At 32.8% G+C, this 24,426-nt stretch overlaps 1 pseudogene; it reads left to right on the top strand.

The window, feature by feature from the left end:
• The first annotated feature begins 8,095 nt into the window (after nt 1-8,095).
• LOC149580061 (serine/threonine-protein kinase Aurora-1-like) lies at nt 8,096-9,430 on the top strand (annotated as a pseudogene).
• Nucleotides 9,431-24,426: the final 14,996 nt, after the last annotated feature.

The following is a 24,426-nucleotide window of genomic DNA, read 5'->3' as shown; positions in this document are numbered from 1 at the left end:
AAGTCTTTCATTTACCTTGATCATTCGGTAAACACTAAGTCCTTCGTTTACCTTGATCACTCGGTAGACACTGATTTCAACTGATGACTAGGTGAGCACTGAGAACTTGGTAAACACTGTGAAGTTTGGTGACCACTAACTACTTGGAGAACATGGTTATGCTCGGTAACCAATATGAACTTGGTAAACATTGTTGAACTACCCATAAGCTTGGTTTCCAAAGGAATGCTCGGTATGAGCTCGATAAACATTTAGAATCGAATAAGTGTTGTAACTAATGACAAATATATCATAATTCCAATAGAGGTGGCCTCAAATCTATTGTAGGCACCCATGCCAAGTCCCATATGGACTCCCCATGTGCATTTTGCACAATTTTTAGACCCACAAGCTCCATTCCAATTTTGTTTAAACTCACACATGGGCCTTGGTTCTCCTACTATGTTGTTCAAGGCCCACTCACATGCCTTGATTTGGTGGAGTGATTTGGAGCCATCTAAGTCCTATCCACACAGATTTTATACCTTGGACTCTATGCCTTGTGTTATCTCTCATATGTGCAAGCTTGTTTATGCTCTCTCAATGATTATTGGAGGTTACCGATTATTTGGAGGTTAGTATTCCTTATGATCTAGAGTGTTTTCTTTTGCACTCCCATGATCACATGTCCTTAGAGACCATCATCTTTGTTCCTTTCTTGGACTGGGATTTGGGAAAAGCCTTGGGATTGGAGAGCCATATCAGTAATAATATGTTCTTATTGGAGGTTGGTGATGATTTCCTTGTTTATAGTAATGACTATGCCATGCTCATTAACAAAGGCATTATTTTGGGGCTGACTATGTCTTTCTCAACACAAAAATTTTATGGGTTTGTTACATCATGCCATCCCCATTTTTGGGATTGATATCAACATATTTTGTGGGGACACACCACTCATGGCCTTGGGAAGGCCATGTGGGAGCACTTTTTTATGGTCCACGCTCTCCTATTATTGTCATTTTTTTGATTGGTGGTGGGAATTTTTATAAATTAAATGTATTTCCCATTTAAATTCCCTTGAGTAGCTAGAAATTCAGACATTTCTTGATTCCAAAGAGAAGCAACTTGGTGATTCATTTCCTTCCACTATTCAGACAGCCATCCACTCTGCTTTAGCCCACGTAGCCATTGTTTCCAAGGGTTATGCAGACTCACCTTAGTGTTTGGACAAGTTGCTTCTCATGCAAGAAAGTGAGGCCAAAATTATACCCATGTTCTACCAAGTCAAACATTCTGATCTCTGCTACATAGAAACAAGAATATATGCTAAATCTTTCATTAAATATAAATAGACTTTGTCTCCAGATACCTGAAGAAGCTTATCCAGTGGAAGGAAGCCCTTCAATCTCTTTCACTTACAACAGAGGAAGAGATGAACAGGTAATATTTTACAATTAATATAGTCTCCTAAATTTCAACAACAAAATCTCCAAACAACATTTTTGCATCCATTTTTAAATCTTCTATGGAATCATATTTAGACACAAAGCCAAACATTATAATTGTCTTTGTCACATTGAAAAGTCAAAAAAAAAGACTATAGAAATCAAGGAAAGCCTTACAAATCTCATCAGGATCATAAGACACTCCACCACTAATATTAATTTCCTTAATCTTCTCCCATTTTTGCTTGTGTTTGATCAAATTGAAAAAATAATTGGTTCCTCTATCTCTCTCTTTTAATCAATTCATCCCAACCCTCATTCGTTGCCCTTTACGTTTGAAGTTTGGAACCTTTCTGAACTCCCCTCTAGTCTTTCAAAGCTAATCCTTTATCATAATATCATGTCTATCATCTTACAAAAAGCCCTCTAATTTGTATAACTTACCTTGAAATGCCTCCTCTACTTTGTTCCTATCACCCACAAATTAAAACATCTCCTTTCACACCACAAATTGAGCAAACATTTTATTGCAGACGTTAGTCATGAAAGTGGCCATCTTGATAATATCTACATCATCCTCATCTTTAAGCAAGAAAGAATTCAATTAATTTCTTCCCCCAGCCTTCAAAGCAAACAAAGATACAATTTATACTAATATGAGCATAATAGGGAGTGTTTGGATATGGCATTATTAGCACTCATTTATAACTGGGTGTTTTTTTCTTCCAACTTGCAATATGGCAATATTAGCACTCATTTATCAATGGGTGTTTTTTTTCCTATTTTTCATAAAGTTTTGTTTTAAGCATTATGGAATCACCTCTCCTTTTCTATGAATGGTTTTAGTCTCCATTCGATTGTGAGAGAGGTTTCCTATCATCAATTTTTATTTTTTCCTTAACACTTCTAGCTGGAAAAGAATCCTTTGTTAATTTGGTCTCTGTCATAATTAGTTCATTGTTAATTGTGACTATCATCTTACAATATCCTCATTTTTTTTTAACTTAAAACACATTTTACAAAGTTTTGGTTAAGTTTCTTATGTACTTCTGTTGTTTTCATAATAGTGGCCAAGGCCAACTTTTGAGCTTTAAGCCTTTTCTAAGCATTATCATCATTAGGGGTTTCTTGGTGATTAAAGTATCTATTTCAACTTTGCATCTCATTTTCAATTTCAAAATTTTTATACACAATTATCTCAAAATGTTATCAAGAAAATGCTTAAGTTATAAGTTATTATAAATAATACATTAACATAAAAAATTGGTAGGGTTAGTGTTTTGATATATTATAATAATAACATGTTAGTGTTCTTAAGATAGTTTTAAGTTTTAGCCTCTCAACGAACAAATCAAGAAAAAATAAACCTAGTGCTAAATAGGCTCAACAGTTAAACAAACAATATTTTAATATAATTGTGTATCCATTGCAATGATTTATTCATTGAGAGGCTACTTTTCTTGAGCTTTATATTGATTTATTTGTTTTTGGGTGTTCTAGACTCAATTGTGAGGTCCATTTTGCATCAAAATGCACCCAACAAAAACTCTTACAAAAATGTGTCCAAATTGAGAAGGCCTCTGTAGATATGAAGTTTTGATGCCATATAAGAGTCAAAATAGACTTAAGTCTATGCCTTAATGTAGAGAGAACAGATGCTATAGGAGGAAGAAATAAATGTGAGATGATGTGTAGTGGCTAAATGACATTTTAAAGACCATTGGACATGCACAACTTGTTATGAGAGTGCAAGGAGTCAATAGAAATTCCATAATAGAAAAAATGATTAGTTGGAGATAAAATTTTGCAACCTCACTTTTTAACATTGAAAACTAAATAGGAAAGTTAGTGCATTAAGATGAAGATATCCAACTAGTACATTAAGATGAAGATATCCAACTGTTGCATTCGATGTTTTAATCCTTTACTTCTAGATGTGATAAAATTATGATAGTAGTTGGTGGAAAGAATATATGTTAGAACAGATGGCTACCATTCTTTATGCATTTGAATTTTTCTATGTATCTTTAAAAATTAACCCTTCTTATTGGTATAAATTTAAAAAATAGTGAGAGTGGCTCAATGATTTCCCTTTTTTTTAGTAATATAAACCCAAATATTGATTCGTGCAAGGCTGATTGAACATTAAATGCTAGGAGGCACTTTGGCTTTTCAAATGCATCAGGCAACTCACTATCTGATAAAAGATAAAATAAAGATGAAAGCTTGAGCATTAGACTACACTAAATATAAAAAGTTGTACTTAAGATGGCCAATAAAAACACAATGAGTAAAAGAAAACCCAAATTTTAAGTATTAATTAAACTAGTTGTGGTAAATATGGAAATTGGGGATAAATGTAACTGCATATGACTGAGTGGAAAGATGCAGGAGGCTAAACCAAAACAGTAGATTTTTGAATAGTTATTCTCATATTCTCTACATTTGGTTCTTTATAGAGAGCTCATAGATTGTACTTTATAAATAGTTTAGCCTAAAAAGCTTAGGATAATAACCATCATGAAACTACTTCTAGTTAGACTTATGAACACCATTACAATGGATACATGATTATATTAAAATCTTGTTTTTTTAATTGGTAAGCCTGTTTAGCACTAGGTTTATTTTTTTCTTGATTTGTTCATTGAGAGGCTAAAACTTAAAACTATCTTAAGAACACTAACATGTTATTATTATAATATATCAGAACAGTAACACTACAAAATTTTTATGTTAATGTATTATTTATAATAACTTATAACTTAAGCATTGTCCTGATGACATTTTGGGAAAATTGTGTACAAAATTTTTGAAATTGATAATGAGATGCAAAGTTGAAATATCAGTTCCTTTCAAGTATTTATGCTAAAGACCACCTATACAAATCAAGAGTCAACTTCAACATCCACTTATTTAGAAGCCACCTCCTCACTAGAAGTCAACTATGTAGAACCTAGAGTCATAACTTAATATTCAATATTATATGACCTTTTGGAAGTTAAATGGTGCTATAATAAATACTTCTTCCAATTTGGAGCTTCAATCTCAAACACAAACACAAAAAACTAAAAAAAAATTCTCTGCTTCCACCCAATACTTAGAAAACTTAATTACACATCTAACATCTATCAAAATATGCAAGACAATTTGGGCCTTTTTATTAGCCTTGCCTCTACAAAACAATACTATAACAAATATCTACAATCACAATCTTTTACAACTATTGACACACCAAAGGTTGAGATAATGATGCTAACATCAATGATAACCATCAACCTCACATTCTACCAAAGCTAAACCACCTCACTAATTAAAAAATACACTCCAATAATTTTTTTCTAATTCTTCGGTTGAAATGGGTAGATGAGGGACTACATTGGATGATTTATGAACCAGCTATTAGGAAAATATCCATTAATTCTACATTAGCTTGTATATTTTTCCTGCAGGCTATTTAGATGTTGTGCATTATTGCTCAACCACCTATCTGTTTGTTGGGGTTATTTCACCTCATCCAATGACCCTTGTTAAATTGGTGTCGATGATTCTTGTCTTATCATTTTTGGTAATTAACCTTTCTGCACTGCTACAAATCTTTGAGGAGTTCCACATTTGCATGAAACATTTTCCAATCATGACCTTGGTCACATTTATATGGGGCCCTATATTGCCGAGGCCTTGATTTTGGAAGAAGGTAGTTGTAAGGGCCCATTTTTCTTCCTCAAAACTATGCTCTAGTTGGCTGCGTCTGAATCTTTTTGCTAATGCTTGGCATTGCAAATGTCCTTTGGACTTGTATTTCAACTCAATGGACACATTTGAAAATAACATGGTTAAAATTTTAGGAGAGCACATTTTACTTTGCCTTGCATTTTATTCAAAGCAAAAAAACCAAGTGTTCTACTAGATTTGGCAATTGAGATCAATGGGTAATATTATTTTCTCCATCTATATCAAATTTTTTGACATCTTCTAGATAGGCTTACATGGTTTATCTCACACAAACATTGTAATAGTCTTGCATATGTGACTAGGTCAGGTTTTTTAACCTTCTTCCTCATGTCATGTTCATGGTTTCTATTTATATTTCACTGGCTACAACATGAGTGTTTTAACTTAAGTCTCATTATTGGTATGTAGTTAGACTCTTTTAATAACTTTGCTAATATCCACTCCTCTTTTGAAGCATCTTTTTTTAGGAGGGTTGTAGATATTGTGTTTCAAAGAGGCCTCGATCTTGCAACTATGAGGAGCACATATGTTACCACTTACATATGAATAATAGTTAAAAGTATTTGTCCTCACAAGGCCTCTCAAAGGATAGATACACAAAAGTTCTCAAGGTTTTGTCATATTAACATAGGGGCTAGGTAGATTTCTCGACCCAAATTTAGTTTTCTTCAAACCAAACCAATGCAATTGGGATTATTTCAGACTTTTTCTACATACTGACATGTTGGGCCCTCTATTCCTATGGGATGATTAGAACCACTAGTTTTTTTGTAGAGGGCATCTAGGTTCTCATCAGCACAAATGGCATTAATAGTTGGCTAAGGAGGCTATAGAGTAAGAAACACAGAAGATTAAGGCCATCCTCAAAATCCTATACACATTCTCTAGGTATTTTTATATTATGGTTTGCAATATGACTACCTCTCTTTGTCTCTAGGGTTTATGGTGTCCCCGACTTATGGCTTCTTTTGTACTTATCACATTTTTCTGCCATTGGTTCAAGTTTGGGGTGTCATATGAGTTCTATAAGTGATACACAAAATCAATAAAATAGAAAGCATGAGGCTTTTCCAATTTAAGAGGAAGTTCATAAGCAATGGGACAACATAAAAAAACATGATTAGTTTGAAGTTAGTTAATAAATGATTAGGAGCCTAGTTTTGGGATTGACACCGACTTGGTCACTTTAGGCTTTGGCATGACAAGTTAAAAACTATATTTAAAGATAAATTGTTTTTTCATAATTTTCAATTCAAAATTATATCAGTAATATGAATAAAAAATGCAATTCTTCTTGACAATCTAGAGCAAGTTGCAAATTTTTATTTTTCAATGGACAACACTTAGGAGATAATTCAAGAACTGTTTTTGATACAATGAATTTGACATCATTCATAGATCAAGGATTTACATTGACTTGGTCCCTTTAGGCTTCAACACGACAAGTTTAAAACTATATTTCAAGATAATTTGGATTTTTATAATTTTCCAATTCAATATAATATCAGTAATATGAATAAAGAATTCAAATCTTCTCAAAAATCTGTAGCAAGTTGCAAAATTTTAAATTTCAATGGACCAGTTACTATGTTGCACTTAGGAGATACTCAACTGGAGAACTACTTGTGATACAATATATTTGACATCATTCATAGTTCAAACAATCTACAGAGAATTTAAAGAAGTTGTTATTGAATAAATAACCATTGATGATGAAGATGAGTGTTGTAATTTTTTTGTGTTTGGGACTTTTATTTTTAATAATGTTTTGATCTATTAAACCAAGGTGAGTCCAAGATTAACAGAGTCTCAAACAAGTTTGACCAAAAGAGGAAAACATTTAGAAGCTTTTGCAAGTTTTTGAATTAAGATAGCAAAACTTTGGCTACTAGATCAGCTTAGGTCTTTTCAAGTCTACCACAGATTTTAATAGTGTTTCTCTAAGCTTTGGAGATAGGCAAATTGGTTTTAAACATCAGAATATTTTCTAGAATTGTAGATGGATGTAAGAATAAATATGAAGATTAATCATTGATTTTTTTAAAAATTCATTACAAAAACTAGTGAAAGAGCCACAATCTATCATTTATTTGTGTCCACACTTTGAATAAAAAAATATTAAATTTATATGTTGTACTAATGTACAACATTTTGGATCGTAGACAAAATCTTAATGCTTTAATCATCTTAATATGGAATTTTATGATTAAGCCAATTTTAATCATCAAATTGAAACTACTAAAAGGAAGTCTCTTTTTAAAACTATTCTAGTATTGACAGCAGATATTGGGCAAATATCTCCTGTATCTTTATCTCAAGATAGAGCTAAAACCTTGTCTATAAGAATAGAACTATCCACTTGTTCTTTTAATGTTGAAAGAGGTGGTTCTTATGCCTACATAATTAAACCTTGACAACATTCATTGTGCATTTCCTCCTAAGTTCTTAAGGAGATTGTGAATCTTAAACTTTGCAATGAATGACAGTCTATAGACATACTCGACCAGTTGTAAGGTTTGCTATATTTTGTACTCAATATAGAATTAATTCCCTATGAGAATTCATCAAAACTTTTATAGCATGGTCTAGATAGCTTCTTAAACAACTATTTTAATGTCCAAAACTATGCCTATGTTTCCAGAATTTTGACTTTCAACATGAATTTCAACATGGGTATGAAATTTCAACATGGGTCTAGAATTCCATAGCATGAATTTCGACATGGGTATGGAATTTCAACATGGTTCTAGAATTCCATACCTATGTTTCCATAATTTTGAATTTCAACATGAATTTCAACATGGGTATGGAATTTCAACATGGGTTTGGAAATCCATACCTATGTTTCTAGAATTTTGTTTCCAGAATGGCATAATTTTTTTTAATGAAGGACTATCACTTAATGGTTCACCAACTATTTTCACTTGTGTGAACAAAGAAATTTTTTTGTGGCTTTAAAAGTTCTATTCAAGAACCAACTCTAGCAGTCACAAGTAGAGCACCAATTCCATAGGGAGATTGAAATTTAGAGTCATCTCCGCCATCCAAATATACTTCGATTGTTTGGATACTTTTATGATTAGGTGCATATCCTGCAATTTTCTAATCTTTTGGATGAAATTTACTTTTCATCGAAGCCTTCCCTAGTATTTCTTTAATTGATTCTTTGATTCATCAATTTATTCAGAGTAGGGTCTATCTTATTCTTGAATATGCTGCAAAAGGTGAGCTCTACAAAGAGCTCCAATGTTGTAAATGCTTCATTGAAAGGTGGTAAACTACTATAAGTACAATTGGAAATGGCTTATAATCTACTTTTCTTTTTTTAGTCTAGAAACTATTGACTCCTTTTTTGTACAGCACATTGTGTCTTTTGCAAAAGCTTTTATATATTGCCATGAAAAACATGTCATACACTGAGATATCAATCTAGAGAACTTGTTAATTGGCATACAGGTAAGTGTCAAGGATGAATATATTTCTAATGATACTCAATTTAAACTTGCAAGGATTTATTTTTTATCATTACATTATTAACAAATTCACTTGTTAGGGTGAGCTGAAAATTGCCAATTTTTCGTTGGTCTGTGCACACTTTTGATAGAAGGTGAACAATGTGTGGAACATTGGATTACTTACCTCGTGAAATGGGTATGTTAGTGTGTAATATTGAATTTTCTCTTCATTTCGTCCTTCTAGATTATTTACATATTTGAAAATTTCTATTCTAGTGGAAAATGGGGAGCATGATTCTAGGGTAGACATATGGAGTTTGGGGATCTTGTGTTATGAGTTTCTTTATGGGGTTCCTCCTTTTGAAGCAAAGGAAGATTCAGACACTTACAAAAGGTCTGAGAAGCCATACTATGTTTTAGTTCTTAGTATATATATATATATATATATATATATATTTTTTGTTTTAGGCCTTATACTTGCAGGGTTCTTATATTTTCTTATTTGAACCATGGATTTGACCATGGCTAGCTTTTTTATGCAGGATCGTGAAAGTGGATTTGAAATTTCCTTTAAAGACACTTGTTTTGGCTGTAGCTAAAGATATAATATCTCAAGTTTTATATGTTGCCTTGATATTTTGAAGACAATTTTGTTAGACATGTCTGTCTCACTACTTATATAAATTTTTAGTTATCATGGTTACACAATTACTATAGAAAGATTCCTCAAAGAGGCTACCTTTACACAAGCTTTTACAACATCCATGGATTATTCAAAATGCTGATCTTGATGGTATCTATAGACCATTCAATTGAACTATTTGTCTAGGAATTCAATTGAACTATGTACTTGTAGCCTTCCTCTTGGAGGATTATTGTAAATTAGTATTGATTTGCAATAATCATTTTTTGACCATCCCTAGATATGTATAGAGTGTTTCTTGCTAGTCTAAAAACACATAACATGTATATAGATCTAGGTTTATTCTTTGATTTCTGGTATCTCCTTCCTATATTGTTGCATTCATGCAATTTATTAATTTGCCAAACTCTCTCTTTTTCTCCCCCTCTCTAAAATCTACTAACTGGGTAGAAAATAAACCCAAGATAAAAATCTATTTCAACATGTGTTTTCCTTTTAATCAAAACATCTAGAAGCTTTTAAACATGTGCACTAAATATGAGTTGGCATTTGTTGTGAAAATGAATCAGAGATATAGGGTATATAGGCAGTCTGTAGTTATAAATGATGTTCCTAGTAGTACCTAAGTATCTTGAATATAGCTAAGAGTGATAAAATTATATTGTTAATGAAAAAAATTATAACCAAAAATGTCCAACATGCCTTGGTACTTAGGAAGGTACTTATACCTACCCAAAAACATGAAAGTCGAGGAGGGGCCCATGACTTAAATATGACAATTGTCAAGATCTTAGATGAACACTCATGTCTTATCATGGAAGAAGCATACAAACATAATATCCTTATGATTGGAAGACAAAAATGCCTATAATATTTAGAGCAACAGAATAGCCCCTTGTAATTATTTCAATATTCTTAGCTTCTTTGAGGCATTCTATAAAACAATTCACATGCCTTGCCTATGATTTGACATTTTGCATGCATTGTGCACTGGCTCATCCTGATGATGGATTACAGAGAGTGATCTGAAATGATGATGCTAAAAAACACACACAATCAAATCCAAAATGAACTTGCACTACAAGACATTCACAACTTAAAGATATATAATTTTCATTGTCCTAGTAGAAATGCATGCAAAATTAAAAATATCATATTTTCATAATCTATTTGTAATGCAAGTTCGTTTTGGATTTGATTGTGTGTGTTTTTTAGCATCATCATTTTAGATCACTCTTTGTAATCCATCATTAGGATGAGAGTGTAGGATGCATGCAAAATGTCAAACCATAGGCAAGGCATGTGAATTGTTTTATAGAATGCCTCAAAAAAATATTGACCAAACATTGGTCAAAATTTTGACCAATGCTTGGTAGAAAACCACCAGGTATTGAATTTTGACCAATACCTATAAGTTTTCTACTAGGAATTGGTCAAAATTTTGACCAAAACCTAAAAGTTTTCTACTAGGCATTGGTCAAAATTTTGACCAATGGCTGCCAGTTTTTGACCGAGCATTGGTCAAAATTGTGAACAATACCTAAAAATTTTCTACCAAACATTGGTCAAAATTTTGAACAATACCCAAAAGTTTTCTACCATGCATTGGTCAAAATTTTGACCAATACCTAGAAGTTTTCTACCAGGCATTGGTCAAAATTTTGACCAACACATAAAAAATTTCTACCAAGTATTGGTCAATATTTTCTACCACTTTCTATAGTTCTCAACCAAGCATTGGTTGAAAATTCAATGAATGCTTGGTGTAGACTGCGCTAGGACTATGTGATATTTCTGACCAATGTATTGGGGAAAATTTTGACCAACCAGTAAGATGGTCAAAATTTTGATGGGAAAAACTTTAACCAATTGGTTGGTCCAAATTTTGACCAACTTGGGTCAAAATTTTGACCAATATTGGTCAAAAAATGGGGTCAAATGTACTAGTGAAATCTCTTAGCTAGGTTGGAATATCCAAAATAGTATCATGGATATTAGACATATCCTAAATGGGATGGAAAAAGTCCAATTACAACACATATACAGAGAATGTAATATGGTGGTGGATGTTGCTACTACCATGGGGTTTGATTTGAAGGAAATGATGTGTTGGAGAAGCATGGATATCCCAAAGGAGGAAATTAGGACACTGATTTGCAAGGAAGTTAGGGGGGGAACAAAAACTAAGCATGGATAGGGAAATTATGATCAATGCCAAATTTGGCAATATCATATTTAGGAAGGTGAAGCTTGCCAATTTTAATAAGAAATGTAAAAGAAAGATGACAAAACACTATAGTACAGGTTGGATAATAAATAGATGCAATTTGAGGTACGAGTTACTTCACAATTATGGTGACATAATGCAAAAGTTTAAATATTTTCTTTTTGGAAGTACAAATAATATCATTATAGATACTATCAAAAAATTTAGGGACATTGAAGTTATGATGCTAAGTATGCACGAATCCCATAATGAAAAGGGATGGGATTTCAAAGCACCTCAAAAAATTTCTTATAGGATGATTAAAGGCCCTAGAGATGTTATTTTCAACATCACATTGCTGCCATTGATGAAAAATATCTCCACTATTAGTGAGCTTGAGGGTAAGAAGGTTCAAATGCAAATTATTGAGGTTGGGGGGCCAGGAGTTAGCAAGGAAGAAATGGGTGGAGACTTGAATCGACTAGAACCAACAAAGAAAGAAAATTTTAAGGATAGAATGGTGACCTGGTTCCTATTTAAAGAAGGGGGATTTCTTCCATATATGCAGGCAATGGCTGGTTATGATGAAAATTGTGCTCTTCAATTTGTGAATGGATGGAATGACCACATAGTTACCGTAAATGGTATCACATTTCAAGTGAATGAGGAGGTTATTGCAATGGCCACTAGGTTGTCCCTGAAAGTGAAAAAAATGGAAGAAGGTTACAAAAATGATAAACGAAGCCATGAATAGTTTTTTTGCTGAGGATGAAGAACATGTTTGCTACAAGGGAAGCTTCTAGAGGGATAAGCTACCAACTCCTTGGGATGATGTTTTCCTGGTGATCATGAAATTCTTGACGCTTGAAGGTAGGTTTGGAGTTTATTATTATTATCACTTCCCTATATTGAACCATTTTAGAAATAGAGATTTTATTTCTATCCCATTCTTTCTTTTACTCTATCTTGAGGACATGAAAAGTAATGTTATGGAGAAAAGAAGCAAGGGTAATAAGTTCACTATCATTCACCAAGGTCTGATCTTAGACTTTACTAGTTTCATCTTGCCCTCTATCCCCCTAGGGTGGTTTTTGTTGACAATCAATGTCACCATCAAAATTCCCCTCCAAGTACTAGTATTGGAACCGAAATCCACATGCCACACCCTTCCCCTAGTAGGGATAATAAGGAAAAGAAAAACCCAGATCCAATAGTTGAACAAAAGGGTAGTAAAAAAATTGAAATTGCAAATCTAGTTGAGGTGGTCATTGGGGAGTCAAAGGAGGAGGGAGGAAATGGTAGGAGAAGGTGAGGAAGGTTAGCCAAAACACAAGCAAGATACAAAAAAAGGCTAATAGATTTAGGGTTGAGGAGGTAGAAGAGGAGAATTTTGAAAATAATGAAAGAGAACTAGAGGAGGAGAAACTTTATGACTCAAAGAGAGAAAAGGGGAATGAGGAGAAAGAAAAAAGTGAAAATTCTATTGATAAAACCTGGGTGTCTGCTAGTAATGTCAATACCACTGAGATGATGCATGTGATAGCTAGCTTTACCTTGCAGCCTATTACCTTCTGTGAAGACAACACTAAAGTGGATACCTCCCCCATTATCATTTCTTCCCTGGCTAAGGAAAAAACTAATGTTTTTACTAACCCCTAGGTTTTGTAGGATGAAAACTAGCTATTGGCAGAGACTAAGGAGGCACATAAGAATGTTGAGAAAGGAAATATGGAGAAGGAGTAGCAGAATGCGAGGAATGCACAGATAAAGAGAAGGGTCAAATCTTTAAAGGATGGGTTTTAATCCTCTAAATTTTCCTTGAAGGTTACCCATGCTACTGCTACCACCCTTCAATTATTGGCACAGAAGAAGTACAAGATGGGGTTGGACATGGAGAAGAACAAGCTCCTATATAAGTTCCTTGCTAAGGATTAGGCTAGATTGCTTCTGGCTAGGAAGGGAAAAGATAAAGATGAAAAATAATGCGGTGGTTCCTAGGGGTTTTTTTAGCCCTGGTTGTTTATTGGTTTCTGATGCTACTTGGTTTATTGGTTTACAACTTATTCATAGACTTGGCTTGGCTTATTTATGCCAATAGTTTTAAAATATTGAACTTTAATAGTATGTTTGGTACTATAGTCTTTAGATTTAGTATAGATATTATGTTGATAGATGTAAATGATAGTGTCATATTTTTGGACTGGGTTGGTTTTGTTTGTGCCAACAATCCATGTCTTGAACAATCATAGTTTGCTTAGTACTATAATTTTTGTTTTAGTTAGTTGTTTCTCTATTAGTTGTGTTTTTGGTTAATAGTTGTAGTTCTCTATTGTATATGGCTGCTATTTGCTTGTTTTGCTAGTAGTGTGTTGGTTGACAACTTTTTGGTTGTAAGGGCCAACCCCCTTATTTTGGTCACTTTTTATTTCAAAAACATAAACAATCTATTTTAATGAAAATTAACTATTACATAATGATTTACTTGTTAAGTTTGTAAAAGATACTAATTTTGTCAAAATAGTACAATTAATTTTAAACATAAGAATAAAGTTATAAGTTATCATATCCCTAAATTTTATTGGATAATTTTTTTGATTAAAAGAATAACAAAATAAAATGTAAATAAGAAATGCTAAGTCTTAAACATTTTTAAATAACTTAGAAAATGCCATGATTATTATGATTTCTTTATACTTCCTCAAGTTTATCAAATATTTATGATGTTTTTATTGTAATTTTTATAACTTTTTAAAAATATTTTAGATTAAACTCATTATCTTTCCAATAAAAACATCCCAATCAACCAAAAATAAGATAACTTATATTTTATTATAGATTAGTCATTGTTTCTAATTGCTTGATTACAATAATTATCACTTTAAATTATTTTTTAAAATTTATTACTATTTAATTTTGATGTATTATTATGTGAAATAATTATAATTATTAATGTTATTTTTAATTAATTTATTTATTATTATTACAACAAGTACTAGTCACTATGTGACACTTGTCTTTTAATGCCCTACAAATTTATGTAAAATTATAAATTATTTTAAATAAAATAATATTATTTTAAATTAAAGCCAATTGATTAATACCCCAAACAAAAAACTAAAAAACTAAAAATCTTCTTTACCCAAATTCCATACAAATCAAGTACTTCATTGAAAATGTAAAAAGCACAAAACCACTACCAATCTTAACGTTAACTTTTAAACAAGGATGCAAAGCGTCAAAGTTCCTGCCTAAGTATAGTTTTTGCATATGATAAATAACAATTTAGATAGTGTTTTATACATTGGATATGCAATAGGATAAAGCATGTTGTGCACTTTTTCATTGTATTTCAATAATAGTTTACATTAGCAAAGCATCTACTCAATCATGTTATACAATTTGATAGAACAAAAGTATGTCTTATAGCATATCAATGCATATACATTATTTCATTATACATATATGACACACAAAATGTACTTGGATATATGATTCATGCATATACATTGTTTGTTTACACACTTTATTTTATATTGACTAGTATCTTTTGTAACTGCCATTATTTATAGCTTGATATGTCTTTATAGCTATTTAGGATACTTGCAAATTCCATTTTGTGCATGTTAGTATATTGTAATTGTCTCATAATAACTTTCTTTCCATATTTTAAATAAATGCTAATTTGTGACTAGTCATATTTACCTTTTGTTGTGAGAAATTGTTCAATATCCATTTGTTGGGAAGGAGTCAATAAACAATGTATAAGTTTTTCAATTGCATAAAGCCCTCTTTTAAAAGTGATCTTCATTATTGTTGTAGTAGCAGAGCGAAAAATATGATAAGTAATGTTTTACATTTTGTGTGTATTTTAAATTTAAATGTTTTCAATAATGTCCTAGATGTGGTGGCATACCTGGAGTAGCAATTCGATGAGCTCTCCAGATATAGCCACCTAGGACCAAGTGTGTAGATTTTAAAATTAGAATAGTTGTTTTAATTCGTAGTTGTGCTAAATAATTAAAGAGAATTCCATCAAATACTGGTGATAGATAATAGGCAGTTACAAGAATACCCATGATTGCTGCATGGTATTGATGGTAAAACATCTTTTAGATTCCTATTCTTAGCAGTTACAAGAATATCCATGATTGTTGCATGGTATTGATGGTAAAACATCTTTCAGATTCCTATTCTTAGCAGTTACAAGAATATCCATGATTGTTGCATGGTATTGATGATTCCTATTCTTAGCAGTTACAAGAATATCCATGATTGCTCCATGGTATTGATGGTAAAACGTCTTTCAGATTCCTATTCTTAGATGGAAAAGAAAATGTTTTTATTACTACTGGACAACAAGGCCAGTTAGACTTTGGTTATTAAAAAAAGCCAATATTTTATGTAAAAAATGATTCAAACTTGGGGAGGAATGGGAAGTTTTATGTCTCCTTTGGTCTCTTGCATTTTTTTTTTTCAAGATTATGGTTCTATTGTTATGCTTCATATATTTCTCATGGCAATCAGTTTAGGGAATAACAACTGCAGAAATTTGCACTCTGATGTGGGGTCAATATCTCGGGTTTGAACTGTTGGATTTCTCTCAAATTTTTATATGTTGTTTGAAACCTAGTTATGCCAAATATCAATGGTTGGATTGAGTAAATCTTTTCTGGTTCGAAAGTTATTCATGTCCGAGTGCGAGTCTATCCGAAGGCAGCAAGAAGATATTTTGGAGGATTTTATTTTCAAAGTTTTGTTTATTGAATCTGATTTTAGTGTGTGATATTGAAGGTTGTAGATGCCCCTTGAAGAAACTTAGTTGAGTGACTGATTCCTCTTGGGTTTTCCAAGGTGTGGCTCTACATCATTTTTGGTATTAGAGCTTGAGAGTTGCAGGTTGTGAAGTTATATGTTGAACGCCCCTGATCAAGATTCTTCAATAGGGTCAAACAAGATGGTGACCAATGCAGAGTTAGTGAAGAAAGTCAAGGAGCAAGAAGAACTTCTCTAGAAAGAGAATAGAGAGTTGAAGGGGATAGTGGCAGAATTAGCCAGTAAGTTGGAATATATGCAGAATGTAGTTGAGAAGAAAGAAATAAAAGAAGAAATGGAAGAAAAGGAAGACGTACCCGACAGTGAAGAAGATGAAATATCTGAGAACGAGAAGCCATTTTTTAAAGCTTTAAAGGCTTTGGGAGGAAAATCTGTTGAGTTATCGATGTTTACAGGAAAGATGGATGCTGAATTAGTATTGGAATGGATTGAAGCTCTAGAGAATCATTTTGAATGTGAGAAAGTTTTAGAATCACAGCAAGTTAAATTAGCTAAATCTAGAATGAAGGGAGCAGCCCTTACATGGTGGAATTTTGTGCAAGAAGAAAGGGTAAAAGAGGATAAAAGGAAGATTTGTTCATGGAAGAAGATGGTGTCAATGATAAGAGAGACGTATCTCCCTGAAGACTATGAGGTACAGTTGCATTAGAAGAGGAAGAATCTCAGAAAAAGGGATATGGATGTCTGTACTTATATAGAAGAATTTCAGAAGTTAAGTCTAAGGTCAAAATTTGCAGAACCTGAGAGTATCAAGGTAGCAAGATACCTAAATGGTTTGAGGATGAACTTACAAGAAGAGTTGCAGTTGCTGAGTCCTAACACCATAGCTAAGTGCTATCAACTAGCTTTGAAGGTGGAAGAGAAAATCAAAAGGAGACAAGAAAATAAAAACAAAGGTAGAGGAAGGAAGCCATTCAGAGGAAGAGGTACATTTAGAGGAAGAAGTCCAAATTTTCAACCACAAACAGAGCTGCATAATGAAGTTAACAAGTTTGATAATTTCAGAGGTAGAAGGCCAAATTTCAGAGGAAGATCACTAGGAAGGACAAATGGACCAATAAGATGCTACAACTATAATCAAGAAGGTCATATGGCACACAAATGTCTAGCAAAAGCAAGCTCTAGTACTCATGGCGAAAAGAGAATACACCTAGCACAAGAAGCAGATTTACAAGAAGATTCAGAAAGTTATGGTTATCCAGAAAACGGGGAAGCAGTTATGATGAGAACACTATTGAAAATGCTTGTTAAAGAAGAACCACCACAAAGGAAGTCCATTTTTAGAACTACCTATAAATCTAGAGGAAAATTTTGTAACGTACTGGTAGACTCTGGTTCTACAGAAAATTTTGTGTCTCTTGAAATGGTGGAAAAGTTAAAGCTACCAAGAATACAACACCCGTATCCTTAAAAAGTATCTTGGTTAAATAAAGGACAATAGACTATAGTAGAAGAGCAAGCTTGGGTGGAATTTCAAATTGGAGCCTATAAAGATAGATTATTGTTTGATATTGTTAATATGGATGCATGCCATTTACTTTTTCGTAGACCATGGCAATATGATCTCAAGGCACATCACGATGGAGTGAAGAATATGTATACCATTACAAAAAATGGAAAGGTCATTGAATTGATACCTTTAGTTGAGCCAAGTCAAGAAGAATCAAAAGCCACAGAAGCCAAAGTTATGGTGATGGGTAAGAAAGAATTTTTGAAAGAGGTGAAAGGAAAGAAGTGTCCACTCTTTGCACTGGTTCCTGTACTCAAAAATAAATTACAGAATGATGCTGAAAATCAGACTGAGGAAGAAAATTCAAAGATGGAGTCTTCAAACTTGAAGGTGGAAGTGACAGAAAAGAAGAAGGAAAAGGTGCCTGAAGAAGTGGAACCAATTTTGGACAACTACAAAGAAATTATAGCTGATGGAATACCAAGAAGTCTCCCACCAGTGCGAGAAATCAGTCATTGTATTAATCTCATACTAGGATCAACATTACCCAACAAGGTGGCATATAAGCTAACACCACAACAAAATGAAGAAATGGCAAGACAAATTGAAGAGTTGCTCGAGGCTGGTTTGATTGGTAAAAGTTTAAGCCCATGCGCAGTACCTGCAGTCCTAGCACCAAAGAAAGAAGGAACATGGAGACTATGCATAGATTCAAGAGCACTAAACAAGATCACTATAAGGTATAGATTTCCAATGCTTAGAATAGAAGATTTACTGGATTGTTTAGGGAAAGCAAGATATTTTTCAAAGATTGATTTAAAAAGTGGGTATCATCAGATAAGAATTAGGCCAAGAGATGAATGGAAAATAGCATTTAAGACAAATGAGGGATTATATGAATGGAAAGTAATGCCATTTGGATTGTCTAACGCTCCTAGTACATTTATGAGGCTGATGAATGAAATTTTGAAAGATTTTATAGGAAAGTTTGTGATAGTGTATCTAGATGACATTTTGGTTTCCAGCAAAACAAAAGAGGAGCATCTAAAACACATAGATTTGGTGTTGAGAAGGTTACAAGAGGAAAAGTTAATGATCAATATGGAGAAATGTAGTTTTATGTGAGGGGAACTAACATACCTTGGCTTTGTGATCTCAAAAGGAATGCTCAAGATGGATCAAGATAAGGTAAGTGCAATTCTTTCATGGCCAACACCTAGAACTATTGCAGCAGTTAGAAGTTTTCATGGGTTAGCCACTTTCTACAGAAAGTTTATCAAAAATTTTAGTTTGATTTGTGCACCTATTTTGAATACTATAAGAGGAGGGCAGAAGTGTAAATTTGTTTGGACACCTAAAGCCAATAAAGCCTTTGAAATTCTTAAGCAAAAAGTGGCCCAAAAACTAGTCCTTGCATTTCCTGATTTTAATAAAGTCTTTCAGATAGAATGTGATGCAAGCAACATAGCCATAGGAGGTGTTCTTAGTCAAGAGGACAGACCTGTAGCCTTTTTCAGTGAGAAGCTCAATGAAGCCAAACAGAGATATTCATCATATGATTGGAAATGTATGCCCTTGTTCAAACCCTGGAGAAATGGAGACACTATTTGCTACCCAAGGAATTCATTGTATACACAGATAACCAAGCAGTTAGTTTCATAAATAGTCAAGAGAAATTGAATCATAGGCACATGAAATGGGTAGAGACATTGCAAGCATTCATTTTTTCTATTAAGCACAAGAAGGGAGTAACAAATAAGGTTGCTGATGCATTAAGTAGGAGAACTTTAACTACGTCACAAATTCAGTTGGAAACTACAGGCATTTCAAATCTGAAAGGTATGTATGTTGATTATGCTGATTTCAAGGACATCTATCAGGCATGTATTAATTTGGATGAGAGGTACAATAGTGAATATTTCAATTTTCTGCTTCAAGAAGGATTATTTTTCAAGGGAGGACAACTTTGCATCCCAAAGTGTTCAATGAGAGATAATATCATACAGGAGAAACATAGCGGAGCATTATCTAGTCATTTTGGACTAGATGGTTCGTAGAAACTATTTTTGGCCAAAGTTACAAAAGGATGTTAGGAAATTTGTGGAAGAATGCACCATTTGTCAGAAAAGTAAAGGTAAAAGTACCAACGCAGGATTGTATCAGCCCTTACCTATTCCTTCACAACCATGGGAAAGTATTAGTATGGATTTTGTTATGGGATTACCAAGAACTCAGAAGGGGTTTGATAGCATTTTTGTTGTTGTGGATAGGTTCAGTAAAATGTCACATTTCTTACCATGTAAATCCACCAAAGATGCATCATACATTGCAGATTTATTCTTCAAGGAGAGAGTGTGAATTCATGGATTACCACTGAATATTGTTTCAGACAGAGATGGCAGATTTGTGGGTCATTTTTGGAGGACCCTTTGGAAGAAACTTGGCACAAATTTGTCTTTTTCATCTGCATATCACCCACAAACCGATGGCCAAACAGAAGTTGTCAACAGATCTTTGGGAAACTTATTAAGGTGCCTTACAAAACAACATGGAGAAAAGTGGGATTTCGTACTTGCTTAGGCTGAATTATCATACAATGATACAGTGAATAGAAGTACAGGGAAATCTCCATTTCATATTGTGTATGGTACACATCCAAGAGGAATTCTCGAGTTGAGGGAACTTCCAAATACTTTTCCAAGTAGTTCACATGCTGAAGAATTTGCTGAAGCTATTAAAGAGGTCCAAGATCAAGTCAAGTTGTAGCTATAGAATTCAAATCACAAGTACAAAGAAGTTGCTGATCAGAAAAGAAGAGAAGTACAATTCAAAGTTGGTGATTTAGTATGGGCATATTTGAAGAAAGAAAGGTTATCCCAAATGAAGAATACAAAGTTACTACCTAAGAAGGTTGGTCCTTGTCAAATTCTAGAAAAATATGGACATAATGCATACAAAATTCAGTTACCTACAGACATTGGTATTTCACCCATATTCAATTTTTGTGATCTCACATGATACAAAGGTTCTGAAACACAAGTCGTATATGAAGATTCAGTAATAGAAGATCTACAACAAGTACCTAAACCAGCACCACCTCAATAGGAGAAAATCCTAGATACAAAAATAAAGAAGACTCGCAGACGACAATACACTCAGTATTTAGTCAAATGGAAGAACAAACTAGTGACAGAGGCTATTTGGATGGATGAGAAACAAATCAACAAGTGTGGTTCATCCGTTCAAGATCTCATCTCAAGTGGACTTGAGATTCTTTCTACAGGGGAGTATGCTGCAGTAGCAGAGCAGAAAATATGATAAGTAATGTTTTACATTTTGTGTGTGTTTTAAATTTAAATGTTTTCAATAATGTCCTACATGTGGTGGCATACCTGGAGTAGCAATTCGATGAGCTCTCCAAATATAGCCACCTAGGACCAGGTGTGTGGATTTTAAAATTAGAGTAGTTGTTTTAATTCATAGTTGTGCTAAATAATTAAAGAGAATTCCATCAAATACTGGTGATAGATAATAGAAAGTTACAAGAATACTCATGATTGCTGCATGGTATTGATGGTAAAATGTCTTTCAGATTCCTGTTCTTAGTAGTTACAAGAATATCCATGATTGTTGCATGGTATTGATGGTAAAACATCTTTCAAATTCCTATTCTTAGTAGTTACAAGAATATCCATGATTGTTGCATGGTATTGATGATTCCTATTCTTAACAGTTACAAGAATATCCATGATTGTTCCATGGTATTGATGGTAAAACATCTTTTAGATTCCTATTCTTAGATGGAAAAGAAAACATTTTTATTACTACTGGACATCAAGGCCAGTCAGACTTTGGTTATTAAAAAAAGCCAATCTTTTATGTAAAAAATGATTCGAACTTGGGGACGAATGGGAAGTTTTATGTCTCCTTTGGTCTCCTGCATTTTTTTTTTCTAGATTATGGTTCTACTGTTATGCTTCATATATTTCTCATGGCAATCAGTTTAGGGAATAACAATTGCAGAAAAATGTACTCTAATGCGGGGTCACTATCTCGGGTTTGAACTGTTGGATTTCTCTCAAATTTTTATATGTTGTTTGAAACCTAGTTATGCCAAATATCAATGGTTGGATTGAGTAAATCTTTTCTGGTTCAAAAGTTATTCATGTCTGAGTGCGGGTCTATCCGAAGGCAGCAAGAAGATATTTTGGGGGATTTATTTTCAGAAAAAATGTACTCTGATGTGGGGTCAATATCTCACGTTTGAACCGTTGGATTTCTCTCAAATTTTTATATGTTGTTTGAAACCTAGTTATGCCAAATATCAACGGTTGGATTGAGTAAATCTTTTTTGATTAAAAAATTATTCATGTCTGAGTGTGGATCTATCCGAAGGCAGCAAGAAGATATTTTGGAGGATTTTATTTTCAAAGTTTTGTTTATTGAATCTGATTTTAGTGTGTGATCCTGAAGGTTGTAGATGCCCCTTGAAGCAACTCAGTTGAGTGACTGATTTCTCCTGAATTTTCCAAGGTGTGGCTCTGCATCAATTATAGGTCAAACTTAAGGTGCACCACTCTTCTATTCATAATGTATTCACAACCATTGGTTCTCATCTTGTTTGCTATACTACTAGTGGAATATAAAATCTGACTATTCTCAAGTCGACATATTTTAATGGAACAAACATTAAGTAGTGGAATGTAGAATCTAACTATTGGTAAGTCATAGCTTGGTTCTTTTGCTACAATTGTCATGTCATCAAATATATGTCTAAAACATTAATTTTTTTATTATTATTTCAATAGCACAATATCAATCTTGATGATTAATTCACAACTATAATAGATTAAATATATGAATTTAATAAAACATTGCAAAATCTTAATGAGTAATTCAAAGTAATAATATATTAAATAATATACTATATTATTATCACCTTTTATTTGAAAATCTCTTATTTCAATCAAAATAAAAACTAATACTTCAAAATACATAATCCAAATTCTTTCTTAAACAAATAGAAAATTATGTTATATTTAGACCAATTTATGTTTAAAGGCTCTGAAATTCATTTCTAATTTCAATTCTATTCCTCATTTTCCATTTATTTATGTATTTTATATGAAAAATCATGTATTTCATATTTATTTGAGTAAAAAACTCCATAGGTCTGCTCTTGTATCACTTCTGTATTCTCTACAAAATGATCTACTCTTTCATTCAACCCTTATCTCCATAAAACTTGGCGATATTTCTAATGGCAAACATTTGTGAACCATAATGTTCCAGTGGCAACAATCACAAACACACTGGAGTCACAATATGCTACTAGTGATGCTATGTTAGTTCATTGAGTTTGGCTTTTCAACCCTTCTCAAGGGAGTTTTCCCAACAACTTTGCCAGATCCATGTTTGATTGTGTTTTGATAAACTTTTGAACCATTTTGTACATTAAATTATTGTAATCTTGGCTTTTCAACCTTTCTCAAGGGAGTTTCCCCAACAACTTCACCATATCCATGTTTGCTTGTGTTTTGGTAAACTTTTGAACCATTTTCTGCATTAAATTATTGTGATCTAAAATATCTACACAGATCTTGGCAAAAAAACTCAATTCTTTTACAAGAACTTGATTCTACAAATAGATCATAGATATCAAATTTTGACAAATGTATCTCAAATTTTCAAACAAAAAACTCAATTCTTTTACAAAAAATTGATTATAAACAATAGATTTGGACAAGCTTCCATAGATAGATTTCATGTTAATATGATGATCACAAAAAACAATGCAACTACAACACAATATATTCTAAACAATACATTTCAACAAGATTCCATGTAAATATGATCATCATAAAAAATAATACAACTAGAACACAATATAATCTCAAATAAAAAGAATAGAGAAATCTCTACATATCGTGTACTCTAGTAGCAAGAGACGAAAGGCTTTAGAAATGTGAATTAAAAATAATCAACCAATGCTATAAATAAGGAAACAATAATTTTAGAGAATTTCATAATTAATTCTCCCATAGGACAAATGTTGACCTAAAAATAATTTATAAGCCACAACCATAAAGAAAAATGTTCTGTGGCATCCATAATCAATGCTCACAGGAAAAATGTTGACCCATATGTCATCTCTCAAATTGTTTATAATGTTGTAGTGTGTTGTTTGTTTGTGTTGGTTTGTTAGAAATGGAATATAATGACATCCATAATCAATGCTCACATGGCAAATGTTGACCCATATGTCATCTCTCAACAAAAATGAAAAACTTTCAAACTCATGACCGTACTATTATTATTTATTATTCTTAGTAATAATATCTAAAGTTTGGAAAAATAGAAAAATAAATTATCTTATGTGCAAAAATTAAAAATAAAAAACTTTCAAACTCATGACTGTAGCACACATAGACCAATCAAATTGTATGAAAATAAATTACACTAAATTTGCTAAAATGTCAAAAAAAAGATATGTCTATAGTGGAAAGTGGATATAAATAAATAAAAGCTCCTGATTGGACAAACTAATAAGATCATTCACTTTTAATGAATGCATAAGTTTCCTGCCATGGCATGAACTAATAATGAAGTGGCATGTGGAAGCATTGGCAGAATAAGGCTAATTGGCCGGTGGAATGCCTCTCGGAAAGACCATTATTTTA

This window comes from Cupressus sempervirens, chromosome 1 (assembly GCF_028749045.1).
Source record: "Cupressus sempervirens isolate cs-2001-9-10 chromosome 1, ASM2874904v1, whole genome shotgun sequence".
NCBI lineage: Eukaryota > Viridiplantae > Streptophyta > Pinopsida > Cupressales > Cupressaceae > Cupressus > Cupressus sempervirens.
This window is presented reverse-complemented; position numbering and strand designations above follow the sequence as displayed.